The sequence below is a fragment of the Bos grunniens genome, chromosome 20 (assembly GCF_055505025.1).
Source record: "Bos grunniens cultivar Pamir isolate PY7600 chromosome 20, Bosgru_T2T1.0, whole genome shotgun sequence".
Taxonomy (NCBI): Eukaryota; Metazoa; Chordata; class Mammalia; order Artiodactyla; family Bovidae; genus Bos; species Bos grunniens.
In genome coordinates this window covers 35184501-35197886 of record NC_141184.1, presented here as the reverse complement: position 1 = coordinate 35197886, position 13386 = coordinate 35184501, and the positions used below count along the sequence as shown (strand labels likewise).

Genomic DNA, 13386 nt, shown 5'->3' with positions numbered 1-13386 from the left:
CCCATGGACTGCAGCACACCAGGCTTCCCTGTTCATCACCAACTCCTGGAGCTTACTCAAACTCATGTCCATTGAGTCAGTGATGCCTTTCAACCATCTCATCCTGTCGTCCCCTTCTCCTCCCGCCTTCAGTCTTTCCCAGCAAAGGGGTATTTTCCAATGAGTCAGTTCTTTGCATCAGGTGGCCAAAGTATTGGAGTTTCAGCTTTAGTATCAGTACTTCCAATGAATATTCAGGATTTATTTCCTTCAGGATTGACTGGTTGGATTGTCTTGCAGACCGAGGGTCTCTTGAGAGTTCTCCAACACCACAGTTCAAAACCATCAATCCTTTGGCGCTCAGCTTTCTTTATAGTCCAACTCTCACATCCATACATGACTACTGGAAAAACCAGAGCTTTGACTAGATGGACCTTTGTTGGTAAAGAAATGTCTCTGCTTTTTAATATGCTATCTAGGTTGACCATAATTTCTTCCAAGGAGTAAGCATCTTTTCATTTCATGGCTGAAGTCACCATCTGCAGTGATTTTGGAGCCACCAAAAATAAAGTCTCTTAACTGTTTCCATTGTTTCCCCATCTATTTGCCATATATCTTAGTTTTCTCAATGAACTATTACTCAGCCATAAAAAGGAAAGCATTTGAGTGAGTTCTAATGAAGTGGATGAACATAGAACCTATTATACAGAGTGAAGTAAGTCAGAAAGAGAAAAATAAATATCATATTCTAATGCATATATTTGGAATCTATAAAAATGGTACTGAAGAATTTATTTACAGGACAGCAGTGAAGAAACAGACATAGAGAGACTTATGGACATGGGGAGAAGGGAGGAGAGGGTGAGATGTACGGAAAGAATAACACGGAAACTTACATTACCATACGTAAAATAGATAGCTAACAGGAATTTGCTCAATGGCTCAGGAAATTCAAACAAGGGGTTCTGTATCAACCTAGAGGGGTGGGATGGGGAGGGAGATGGGAGGGAGGTTCAAACAGGAGAGGATATATGTATAGTTATGGCTGATTCATGTTGAGGTTTGACCAAAAACAACAAAATTCTGTACAACAATTATCCTTCAATAAAAAAAAATCTTAAAAAAAAGAAAATGCAAATTAAAAAATGAAAAATTATCTGTATTTTGTTTTGGCAAGTAACGCACATTAAAAAAATAATGCCATGTTCTTGTGAGTAATAAAATCCTGCATATTGAGAGTGTAGCTCCATGTCCCTCACACACACACACAAATAATAGTGCCATGTAAACCAAACCAAAGAGGCTGGTGAGCAACGATTTTATAACTCCTGGTGGACAGCAATCATGAGGTCAGGGCCGCCTGGTCCATGGTATGCACTCAGCATGAGCCCACCAAATTGTTCCAAAAGCCAGTATCTCTCACCATCTCCAAAGCCCCTGTCCTGATTCAGGCCACTCCATGTTTTTCCCCGTCATTTTAAACTTCTTTTCAGTAACTCTCTGGGTTAAGGTAATAGTGGCAACACCTATACCCAATAGTCATTGCTGATAGCCACTTAACACTCCATGGATTGAATATGGAAAGGCAGGAGGGCCTTCCAGGAAGACCACCAGCCTAGTGATTGGATCAACTTCCAGTTCCAGGTCTAGTTCTATGAGAACTTGGGCAGATGAGAGACTGAAGAAATTCAAGAGATCCCATGACCACACACCACACGCCCCGTCTCCTTGGTGAGGTCAATCAACCATGCAGACTCTCCAGCACTCAGCTGAAAAAGCAGGACCCCAACCTTAAGTTCTGCTCTTAAGGTAATGGAACACTGGATACTGCCGTGGCGTCCAGAAGACATCTCTGTGACTCAACATCTTCATCGTGGACTAGGTCACTGTGAAGTTTTAGTGAGTTTATTGTGAAAAACAAAAGAAAAAGTGAAAGCTATTATTACATTCTATCATTGGAAAAGACTCTGATGCTGGGAGGGATTGAGGGCAGGAGGAGAAGGGGACGACAGAGGATGAGATGGCTGGATGGCATCACGGACTCACTGGACGTGAGTTTTAGTGAACTCCGGGAATTGGTGATAGACAGGGAGGCCTGGCGTGCTGTGATACATGGGGTCGCAAAGAGTCAGACACGATTGAGCGACTGAACTGAACTGAACTGATCTAGATTTAATGTAAAGGATTTTTTATCAATATTATTGTTATACAGTATGCTTTTTATCAACATTACTGTCATACAGTAGCTTTCCTCTTAAGAACTCCAAATAAGGGGTGCTTCTGTATGATATCACACCAGATGGTCAATACTGAAATCAGATTGATTATGTTCTTTGCAGCCAAAGGTGGAGAAACTCTATACAGTCAGAAAAAACAAGACTAGGAGCTGACTGCGGCTCAGATCATGAACTCCTTATTACCAAATTCAGACTTAAATTGAAGAAAGTAGGGAAAACCACTAGACCATTCAGGTATGACCTCAATCAAATCCCTTATGATTATACAGTGGAAGTGAGAAATAGATTTAAGGGCCTAGATCTCATAGATAAGAGTGCCTGATGAACTATGGAATGAGGTTCGTGACACTGTACAGGAGACAGGGATCAAGACCATCCCCATGGAAAAGAAATGCAAAAAAGCAAAATGGCTGTCTGGGGAGGCCTTACAAATAGCTGTGAAAAGAAGAGAAGTGAAAAGCAAAGGAGAAAAGGAAAGATAGAAGCATCTGAATGCAGAGTTCCAAAGAATAGCAAGAAGAGATAAGAAAGCCTTCCTCAGGGATCAATGCAAAGAAATAGAGGAAAACGATAGAATGGGAAAGACTAGAGATCTCTTCAAGAAAATTAGAGATACCAAGGGAACATTTCATGCAAAGATGGGCTCAATAAAGGACAGAAATTATATGGACCTAACAGAAGCAGAAGATATTAAGAAGAGGTGGCAAGAATACACAGAAGAACTGTACAAAAAAGATCTTCATGACCCAGATAATCATGATGGTGTGGTCACTGACCTAGAGCCAGACATCCTGGAATGTGAAGTCAAGTGGGCCTTAGAAAGCATCACTATGAACAAAGCTAGTGGAGGTGGTAGAATTCCAGTTGAGCTATTTCAAATCCTGAAAGATGATCCTGTGAAAGTGCTGCACTCAATATGCCAGCAAATTTGGAAAACTCAGCAGTGGCCACAGGACTGGAAAAGGTCCGTTTTCATTGCAACCCCAAAGAAAGGCAATGCCAAAGAATGCTCAAACTACTGCACAATTGCACTCATCTCAAATGCTAGTAAAGTAATGCTCAAAATTCTCCAAGCCAGGCTTCAGCAATACATGAACTGTGAACTTCCTGATGTTCAAGCTGGTTTTAGAAAAGGCAGAGGAACCAGAGATCATATTGCCAACATCTGCTGGATCATCGAAAAAGCAAGAGAGTTCTAGAAAAACATCTATTTCTGCTTTATTGACTATGCCAAAGCTTTCAATAAAAACTGTGGAAAATTCTGAAAGAGATGGGAATACCAGACCACCTGACCTGCCTCTTGAGAAACCTGTATGCAGGTCAGGAAGCAACAGTTAGAACTGGACATGGAACAACAGACTGGTTCCAAATAGGAAAAGGAGTACATCAAGGCTGTATATTGTCACCCTGCTTATTTAACTTCTATGCAGAGTACATCATGAGAAACGCTGGACTGGAAGAAACACAAGCTGGAATCAAGATTGCCGGGAGAAATATCAATAACCTCAGATATGCAGATGACACCACCCTTATGGCAGAAAGTGAAGAGGAACTCAAAAGCCTCTTGATGAAAGTGAAAGTGGAGAGTGAAAAAGTTGGCTTAAAGCTCAACATTCAGAAAAGGAAGATCATGGCATCTGGTCCCATCACTTCATGGGAAATAGATGGGGAAACAGTGGAAACAGTGTCAGACTTTATTTTTGGGGGGCTCCAAAATCACTGCACATGGTAACTGCAGCCATGGAATTAAAAGACGCTTACTCCTTGGAGGGAAAGTTATGACCAACCTAGAAAGAATATTGAAAAGCAGAGACATTACTTTGCCAACAAAGGTCCATCTAGTCAAGGCTATGGTTTTTCCAGTGGTCATGTATGGATGTGAGAGTTGGACTGTGAAGAAGGCTGAGCACCGAAGAATTGATGCTTTTGAACTGTGGTGTTGGAGAAGACTCTTGAGAGTCCCTTGGACTGCAAGGAGATCCAACCAGTCCATTCTGAAGGAGATCAGCCCTGGGATTTCTTTGGAAGGAATGATGCTAAAGCTGAAACTCTAGTACTTTGGCCACCTGATGCGAAGAGTTGACTCATTGGAAAAGACTCTGATGCTGGGAGGGATTGGGGGCATGAGGAGAAGGGGACGACAGAGGATGAGATGGCTGGATGGCATCACTGATTCAATGGATGTGAGTCTGAGTGAACTCTGGGAGTTGGTGATGGACAGGGAGGCCTGGCGTGCTGTGATTCATGGGGTCGCAAAGAGTCGGACACGACTGAGCAACTGAACTGAACTGACTGATACATGGAATCTAAAAAACAAAACAGTCTAGTGAATACAACAAAAAAGAAACAGATTCACAAATAAAGAGAACAAACTAGTGGTAACCAGTGGGGAGAGAGAAGAGGGGGCAAGATGGGGTAGGGGATTAAGAGACACAAACCTTTATGTATAAAGTAAACAAGCTACCAGGATATATTATACAACACAGGAAATATACTCAGTGTTTTGTAGTGACTATAAATGGAATATCAGTGTCAGTTCAGTCGCTCACTCATGTCCGACTCTTTGTGACCCCATGGATTGCAGCACGCGAGACCTCCCTGTCCATCACCATCTCCCGGAGTTTACTCAAACTTATGTCTATGGAGTCGGTGATGCCATCCAACCATCTCATCCTCCTTCATCCCCTTCTCCTCTCGCCTTCAATCTTTGCCGGCATCAGGGTGTTTTCAAGTGAGTCAGCTCTTCACATCAGGTGGCCAAAGTATTGGAGTTTCAGCTTCAACATCAGCCCTTTCAATAAACATTCAGGACTGATTTCCTTTAGGATGGACTGGTTGGATCTCCTTGCAGTCCAAGGGACTCTCAAGAGTCTTCTCCAACACCACAGTTCAAAAGCCTCAATTCTTTGGTGCTCAGCTTTGAAAATTGTGAATCACTATGTTGTAACTTACAACTTACACCTGTAACTTACATAATATTGAACATCAACTATATCTCAATTTTAAATAATGAAAAAAGCATGAGCTGCTTCATGTTGTAGGCAGAAAAATAGAAGATCAAGAGGTTGCAATGGGGCCAAGACCAAAACACTCTTGGGGGCTTCTCAGATCAGGCACATTCTCTCATCTCAGCCATGTTGCTGTGTCAAGGGCTTCACTGCTCCTGAGGCACCAAGTCTCCCAGATTTACTCAAGTTCAGAATCAGAAGGAATGTGAAGTGCTTCACGGAACAGAGTCACTCAGGACACTAGTTACAAATGCAGACTCCTGGGCCCAGCCCGGAACATATTGAATCTGAGTGACTGGGGGTTGGGCCCAGGATTTGGTATTTATAACAACTGTCCCCACCTGACTCTTACGCAGTCTAATGCTTTAGAATCAGTTTCTGTAGATACTGGATCACCCTTTCACGGCGAGACCACACACCAGAAGGCTGAATCCATAGTGTGTCGCAACCCAGAGAACCTCCCTCCGGGCAACATTCTTTCAGCAGCTTGTAAGACACCACAAGCTGTCCAAGTGGACAGCATGGAGAAGGATAGCCCTGATGGCATTTGGATTTTAGAGCAGGGAAGAGTCCAAACCCCATTTCCCAAAGAATGGTTGCTTCAACAAAGGGCTGAGCGAGAAGTTAGCAATGCAGCAACGGCCACAATTATGTTCCAGCCAGAGAGATGCTGCCCAAGCTTATGACATACACCCCAGTCATGGGTTTGACTTTTGCGGGATCTCTGATCTGGCATTTTCTAAGACCAGATCACTTTCCCTGTATCTGAGGGGTAACAGGATACTTATAAACAAAGCCCATAAAATGCCGCCCTAGGGGGATAGAAACTCTTGATCCCGGGTCAGCTTAGCCACACCTGCTAGTTTAAGTCTGGTTTAAGTCCCTGTCCCTTGGTTTCTTTAGGAGTGAAACAGAAACTCTCTCAAGGGCTTCCTCTAAGGGACACAGCCAGGAGAAAGAGGCAGGGTTTGCAGAAAGCTGAATGGAGCACAGAAGAAATCTGAGCCCACCCTCAGATGCCCACATGTGAACAGGCTCTGGGATTTAGGTGCCTCCCTTGTCTGCATGCAGGAGACGAAGGAGATATGGGTTCGATCTCTGGGTCAGGAAGATCCCCTGGGGGAGGGCATGGCAACCCAATCCAGTATTCTTGCCTGAAGAATCCCATGGACAGAGGAGCCTGGTGGGGTGCAGTCCATGGGGTCACACAGAGTTGGATACGACTGAAGCCACTGAGCACACGCATTTAACTTGTCTGAATAGCAAATGGATTCACCTGCTGTGGCTCGCACTCCAAGCTGCACATCCAGAGAAAAGACCAGAGGGAAGCCAGATGCCCTTTCTAGTCCTGCAGAAGGCCGTCCTGCTCCCCTCCTGCAGCAGACGCAACTCGCAGCCCTGCTCCCCACGCGGCCCCTCTGGCCCACAGTGGATCCCTGCAGCACCGCTGGAATCACTGGCGCTCCGCACGCTGTCCCCAGGCAACCAGCCAGCCTGCCCCTTCTTCCCACCTTTGCCATTTCCCGCTCAGGTGGTCCTGGGTTGTTTCTTCATTTCTTCTTTACTCCCTTCAAAGCAGCCTTGAAATTCTTGGTGCCTTAAATGAAGAGGAGATAAAAAAAGAGATCAGGAAGATTCAAAAGAGACCTAAACTCAAAGTCCTCGGAATCTAAACTCTTTAGTGAAGCCTCTAAGTATTTGGAGTCTCTGATGTCTATTTCTTAAAGGACAATCTAAAATCTGAGTAGCAATCTCAGATTAATGAAAATACTCCAATATGACTAATTATGGCTGAGAAGGTTAGCAAGGTAAAATGGGGAGACTGATTCCAATTTCTCTGGATTGCAAACCAAGGCGAGAAGACTGGTCTAGAATTGATGCAGAATTAATTTCGGTTAGGTTAAGCATCTGTCTGCAATGCAGGAGACCCGGATTCAATCCCTGGGCTGGGAAGATCCCCTGGAGAAGGAAACGGCAGCCCACTCCAGTATTCTTGCCTGAAAAATCCCATAGACGGCAGAGCCTGGTAGGCTACTGTCCATGGGGTTGCAGAGTCGGACACGACTCAGCGAAGGGAAGAAGAAGATGTTATGATGGAGTGATTTATGGGCTTCCCAGGTGGAACTAGTGGTAAGGAATCTGCCTGCCAATACAGGAAATGTAAGAGACACGGTTCAATCCCTGTGTCAGAAAGATCCCCTGGAGAAGGAAGTGGCAACCCACTGCAGTATTCTTGCCTGGAGAATCCCCTGGACAGAAGAACTTGTCAGGCTATGGTCCATGGGTTTGCAAAGAGTAGGACACGACTGAAATGACTTAGCATGCATGCATGCAGAGTGATGTATGCAGTATGGATGTGAGAGTTGGACTGTAAAGAAGGCTGAGCACCAAAGAATTGATGCTTTTGAACTGTGGTGTTGGAGAAGACTCTTGAGAGTCCCTTGGACTGCAAGGAGATCCAACCAGTCCATTCTGAGGGAGATCAGCCCTGGGATTTCTTTGGAAGGAATGATGCTAAAGCTGAAACTCCAGTACTTTGGCCACCTCATGCAAAGAGTTGACTCATTGGAAAAGACTCTGATGCTAGGAGGGATTGGGGGCAGGAGGAGAAGGGAACGACAGAGGACGAGATGGCTGGATGGCGTCACTGACTCAATGGACGTAAGTCTGAGTGAACTCCGGGAGTTGGTGATGGACAGGGAGGCCTGGCGTGCTGCGATTCATGGGGTCGCAAAGAGTTGGACACGACTGAGCGACTGAACTGAACTGAACTGAACTGGTATTTCTGGCCATACTGGCACAACCATAGAAACAGTTATGTACTGAGCATCGTCCAGGCCATTGGTTAAGTCTTGTTCTTACATTGATTGTCTAGTTGAATCCTGAAAACAATTCCATGAGCTAAGTATTAATTTCTCAGATTTATGGTTAGGGGCATTGAGGCTCAAAGAAGTGAAATAACTTGCCCAAGGTCACAATACATGGCCAAGCTGGGACTCTAGGCTTGGTCCATCCCATTCTAATCAGTGATCTCTGGGAAGAGAGGAGCTGAAGGAACACCGAGCTGCTATCAAAGATTTTTGTTATGGTCCCAGCTCCAGCATTAACTGACAGTGTGTCTTGACACAACTAGCTGATTCTCAGAGTTCCCCTCTCCTCATCTGTAAGATACATGGCTCACGGTAGATCACCTTTAATATCCTTTCTAAGTCTGCCAGCTTCTAATTATAGCTTTGCTCTATCACTTTAGCAGCCTTCTACCACTGTGTCTGAATTTTAGGATACACAGTTGGTCATAACTATAACTTACTGAATGCTCAGTCCTTGATCTCTGCCTCCCAATGACAGCATTGTTCTTATGGGCAAAACACAATCTGTCTGCTTTGCCACAGCCCATGCTATGATGCATTTCCCAAGGCATATGGAATGAGGGACTGCTTGTCAGAATCTCCAGAGATAAAAGCAATAACATTTGCTTGTTGTGCTATTCTGTCTTCTCATTATTTACAATCCTTTGATCTTCAATAAAGGGGAAAACCTGAAAGCTGACTACACATAAATTATAAGAATAATGTTGATTTTTGTTGACTGTTGGTAATGACAAAGACCTTAGAAGATGCAAGCAAACCCAGGCACGGATAGGTTAGGACCACACATCTGGCCCCAAGTAAATTCATGAATATCATCTCCAGGCCGCACATTGTCTGGTGAAAGAAAGAGTCATCATGCATGACACTTTGAGGGTTCAGTCAGCCTTGGAGCTGGATGAAATAAAGAACATGGCCATGGGGACAGATCAACAGAAGAAAGCTTTGGGTTATGGTCTAGTTTCCAACTTCAGGGAGGGCCATAATCGTTGGTGGGCACTGAGCACCAACAATTGTTGGTGGGGACTGGACTTCAAATCTAGGGCTCCACATTTTTCAGGTGAAGAGATAGATTTGCTACCTGTTCTTCAGGACTTGCATGTTGCAGATCAAATACACATAGGCCACGATACAGCATTTCCAATATCCTGAACCAGAATTTCTGAAGAGTCGCCTGCTCCTGCTGGAATGCTGCTGCAAAGAGATAAAGTAGTAAGAACACTTGTGTAGCATCTCGTTGTTTGCAAAGTGCTGGCACACTTTGGTTCTCATAACAGCCCAGAGAGTCACTGAGGCTCCAAAGAGCTTATGAAACTGGCTCAGTCTGGGATCTGAACCCAGTTCTCCTGACTCCAGAGCTTTTCTCTATGCTATGTATCTCTGAATGACATTTTTCACAATGGAAAAATACTTTATTATTTTTAAAAACAAAATAAGGAGAAGAAAAAAGTCTATGTACGTTGGAGGCAAAATTGCTGCCGGCCATTTGTCACGGTTAACTTGCTATTTTTCATAAACAAGAGGCAGTTGGGCCCAAGGAAAAGGCCACATGATACCCAACTGAATGAACACGGTATTTTTTAATGCTTTGGAGAATGAAGGACAAATAAGAAATAAAGCACTATCAAAATAGCCTATGAGAAATGCAAAAGATAACTTTCCCATTTTTCTAAATTTGGATGGAATTTGGATACTGTCACCACCAGCACCATGAAGGTCATCAATTGAGTTGAAGATGGTCAACAGTGAGGCACCAGGAAGTATACCAGGGTCTCTGCTGACTCCATGAGAAGCAGAATCAAACAAGACCAGAGCCTCCTAAGACAACCTTAGCCAAATCTTGGGAAATTTGGTCAACTTTCACATTAGATGACAACCTCTCAAACATACAGAATCAAATTCTCCTTGATTATGCGGGAATTATAATAATAGATTATAATAGACTTGGTCTTGTTTCCTAAAAATGTGCCCTTTGTGAATACAAAGGTTTCCCTGATAGCTCAGGTGGTAAAGAATCCACCTGCAATGCAGGAGACCCTGGTTCAGTTCCTGGGTTGAGAAGATCTGCTAGAGAAAGGATAGGCTACCCACTCCAATATTCTTTGGCTTCCCTTGTAGCTCAGCTGGTAAAGAATCCACCTGTAATGCGGGAGACCTAGGTTCGATCCCTGGGTTGGGAAGATCTCCAGGAGAAGGGGAAGGCTACCCACTTCAGTGTTCTGGCCTGGAGAACTCCATGGACTGTACAGTCCCTGGGGTTGCAAAGAGTCAGACACGACTGACTAGGCTTACCTCGTGGTTGAAATAGTAAAGAGTTTGCCTGCAATGCCAAAGACCTGGGTTCAATCCCTGGGTTGGGAAGATTCCCTGGAGAAGGAAATGACCCCAGTACTCTTGCCTGGGGAATCCCATGGACTGAGGAGCCTGGAGGGCTACAGTCCATGGGGTCACAGTGAGTTGGACATGACGGAGTGACTAACACTTGCATGTGTACTCAGTGAGATATTACTAACACATAAACACAAGAGCCAACAACTACATTAGCATTTTATGGTTCACAAAGCCCCTTTCCCCCATTTGAACCATAAAACACCCTCTGGATACAGACTGGGTGATTAACATCAACCCTATTCCACTGATGAAGAATGGAGGCTCACAGTTTATTTGATTTTCCTAAACTCACAACATTACTACATAGCAAAGGAGAAACATGGACCCCAAACTTCTGACTTCGTATTTCATGTGACTTCCAAGATACCAGCCATACCACTCATTAAGACTGTTTGATTAATGGAGCAAATTTTCTTCCATCACATGTTTACCTTCTGCCATGACTGATCAGCCCCAGAGATCGGAGGAGCAGCACCAGACATCTGGTCACATCAGCTGCGTCGGGCAGATCTGGGGCGAGTCCAGTCAGCCACCCACGCTTCTAAGTACCTTGTAAACAGCAAAACCATCATTTGTTATTCAGCCATTGGCATCTCAGAATACAAAAGGCTGTGAGGCAGACTTACTCACAGGCCTAGAGCCTCAGATACCTTAGATTAGGAAGCTACAATGCTGGACGCCTGTCTGTGCCAAGGAGCCAAGTGCAGAAGCCACAGCAGCTCAGGCAAACCCTGCCGCCAAGGTTGATTAAGGGGAAAATGAAGGAGCAGCCACTCTGCTAACTCAAGAGAACTGAAGAATATTAAAATTGCTCCCTTTAGCTAAAATCTCTGGGCTTGTCCCAAGTAGTCCCTACAGTCTTTCCATCCTAGGGAATAAAATCTGTCCGTCCCCACCAAGAAGAGCCAAGACCTCATTGCTTTAAGACAAATTCTTCATGAGCTCACCCTAGATACTCAAAATGTAAGCTGAATTAGCTGCATTAGAAATTGTATTGGTTGTCTATTGTTCTGTAACAAATTACCCTCAAAGTTAGTGGCTTAAAACAACAACCATAGTAAGTCATGTCCATGCTGACTGTTGGAGCCTTGCAGGGGCCAGCGGTGTGGTGGGAAGGTAGGAAAACAGAATTCTAAACTTTGATGTTGGACCTTGCAAGTCTCTGAGTTTTTTCTCTCTTTCTAGGCCCTTAATGAATTGGGAAATGCAGGCTTGAAAAGTCCCACCTTATACCAAGTGTACCTTCATGTATCTTTGTTAGGTATATTCATTTCCTGGGGCTGCCTTAGTGAATTAACTAGATGGCTTAAAACAGAGATTTAGTCTCTCACAGTTCTGGAGGCCAGAAGTCTGGAATCCAGGTGCCCTCAGGGTCATGATCCCTCTGAAGGCTCTAGGGAGGGATCCTTCCTTGCCTCTTCTTAGTCTCATGGTTGCCATGATCCTTGAAGTTCCTTGGCTTGGCCGCCTCACTCCGTCTTCACAGTCTCCTGCCTCCATCTTCATGTGGTCTTTTCCCTCTGTGTGTGTCTCTCTGGGGCTTCCCGTGACCTTCTTAGAAGAACACCAGCCACTGGATTTAGGGCCCACCCTGATTCACTGTGACTTCATCCTAACTAATTGCATCTGCAAACACCCTGTTTCCAAATCAGGTAACATTCTGAGGTTCTGGGTGTGCATGAATTGGCGGTGGGGGTGGGCGACACAATTCAACTCAGTAATTAGGATTATTTCTCAGAATCATCTTTGGCCCCTCCAACCGGGTATCCACTGAAAAGATAATTTACTCATAGGAAAAAAATGAGTCATTCTTTTGACACCCTAAAATTCCATTTTAGTAACCAATTGTAAGAAAAGAATCCTATGTATATAAAGAAACGCTAGGCATAGATCTGAAGACAAAGAACCATTGCTCATATACCAATTTTGAAAACAATAGAAGACACATCTATATAATGGATGACTAAGTAGCCCCTAGGGCTTCCCTGGTGGCTCAGTGGTAAAGTGCCAAGTGGAAGATGCAGGTTCAATCCCTGGGTCAGGAAGATCCCTGAAGAAGGACATGACAACCCATTCAGTATTCTTGCCTGGGAAATCCCATGGACAGAGGAGCCTGGCAGGCTACAGTCCTTGGGGTCACAAAGCATCAGACGTAACTTGGTGACTAAACAAAAACAAAGTTGCCTCTAAAATCATACATAAGGTTTGAAATAGTGTGGAAAATTTACATTTATTCTAAAAGTGAAAATATACCATATTTTAATTAATAATTATTAAAATTATGTTTTCAGTAAAAGAAACTAAATCTCAAAATTTTAGATACAAGAAAAAATTGGAAAGTCATCAAAATATTAGCAGTATTTGTATTTGAATGGTTGAATTATTTCTTTTTCTCTTTTAGGTTGTTCAAATTATATATTTTAGTGAAGCAAGTCTACAACTTAAAATGATAAAAAAACAATCATTCATTTTCCTCATTTGTCTACATTTTAGGCAAGGCTCAGTAGAGGTTGGGCTTCCCTGATAGTTTAGTTGGTAAAAAATCCACCTGCAATACAGGAGACCCCAGTATCCTGTACAGTATCCTGTATCCGGGAAGATCTGCTGGAGAAGGGATAGGCTACCCACTCCAGTATTCTTGGGCTTCCCTTATGGCTCAGCTGGGAAAGACTATGCCAGCAATGAGGGAGACCTGGGTTCAATCCCTGGGTTGGGGAGATTGCCTGGAGAAGGGAAAGGCTACCCATTCCAGTATTCTGGCCTGGAGAATTCCATGGACTGTATAGTCCACGGGGTCGCAAAAAGTCAGACATGACTGAGAGACTTTCACAGTAGAGGTCGGCTCATCTCTGCAATAACAGCAGATGTGATCTGACTGGGACTGAGGGATCTGCTTTTTAAGAC

The 13386-nt window shown here is 44.0% G+C and overlaps 1 long non-coding RNA gene across 1 annotated transcript in view; it reads right to left on the bottom strand.

Moving 5' to 3' along the window:
- Window positions 1–11379, bottom strand: part of LOC147350236 (uncharacterized) — a 46541-nt gene extending 35162 nt beyond the window's left edge. Inside the window, exons 1-3 of the long non-coding RNA XR_015148669.1 lie at window positions 10914–11379; window positions 9173–9285; window positions 6736–6821 (exon numbers count right to left, since the gene is read on the bottom strand). This is a non-coding gene — a long non-coding RNA (uncharacterized LOC147350236). The remainder of the gene's footprint in view (window positions 1–6735; window positions 6822–9172; window positions 9286–10913) is intronic.
- Window positions 11380–13386: the final 2007 nt, after the last annotated feature.